Genomic DNA, 746 nt, shown 5'->3' with positions numbered 1-746 from the left:
CGCTCTTCATCACTCTGAGCCTCTACCTTCACATGACCGGCTGAAAGACACAACACAGGCACTGTCACCGCAGGCGGCAGCACAGGGGCAGCGGGGTCGGCGCCGCATGCGGGATGGCGGGAACCACGGCCCTCCCCCCCGCCTGCCCCTCCACGGGTCCCCGTGGCCGTCCGCCGGGGAGAGATGACACCTTGAGGTTATTTTACTCGGGGAAGGTGGACCCTCGCTCTAAGCAGGGCAGGGTCCCCGGGTCGCGGGGACAGCGTGGAGCCTCTGGGGGAGCCTGCGCCCTGTCCACGGGGCCCACCCAGAAGGTGAGGGTGACCCCATCCAGCGTCAGTACCGGGGCGGGGCATCGTGTGGCCAAGCCCCTCCTTACGGCCATCCCGCAAGATGTCCCGCAGCTCTCTGGAGAGAAGACCGACAGACAAGTAAGCGGAAGGATCCGGACCCAGCTAACGGGCCACGTGGACTCGGAGACCCAGGAGTGAGGGTGGCTCCTCCCTTTAGGCCCCTGGGCAGGCGGCGGCTCTGAAGGGCTTCTACAGGATTCCAGAGCCCAGAGCTCAGAAGGGCCTGCCCCCCCCACCCCCCACCCCGCGCCATGCAGCTGCCAGACGAGGGGCCGAGTCCCAGCAGCTCAGGGAGCAAGGACAGCAGGCGGGCGGGGAGCCGTGTGCGGGGCCCCAGTGGGCGCTGCTGCCTCGGCCTCCTGGCCTCCCTGGCCTCAGTGCTGCCGGCTACCT

The sequence above is a fragment of the Myotis davidii genome, unplaced genomic scaffold, assembly GCF_000327345.1.
Source record: "Myotis davidii unplaced genomic scaffold, ASM32734v1 scaffold472, whole genome shotgun sequence".
Taxonomy (NCBI): domain Eukaryota; kingdom Metazoa; phylum Chordata; class Mammalia; order Chiroptera; family Vespertilionidae; genus Myotis; species Myotis davidii.
Note: the sequence above shows the minus strand (reverse complement) of the source record.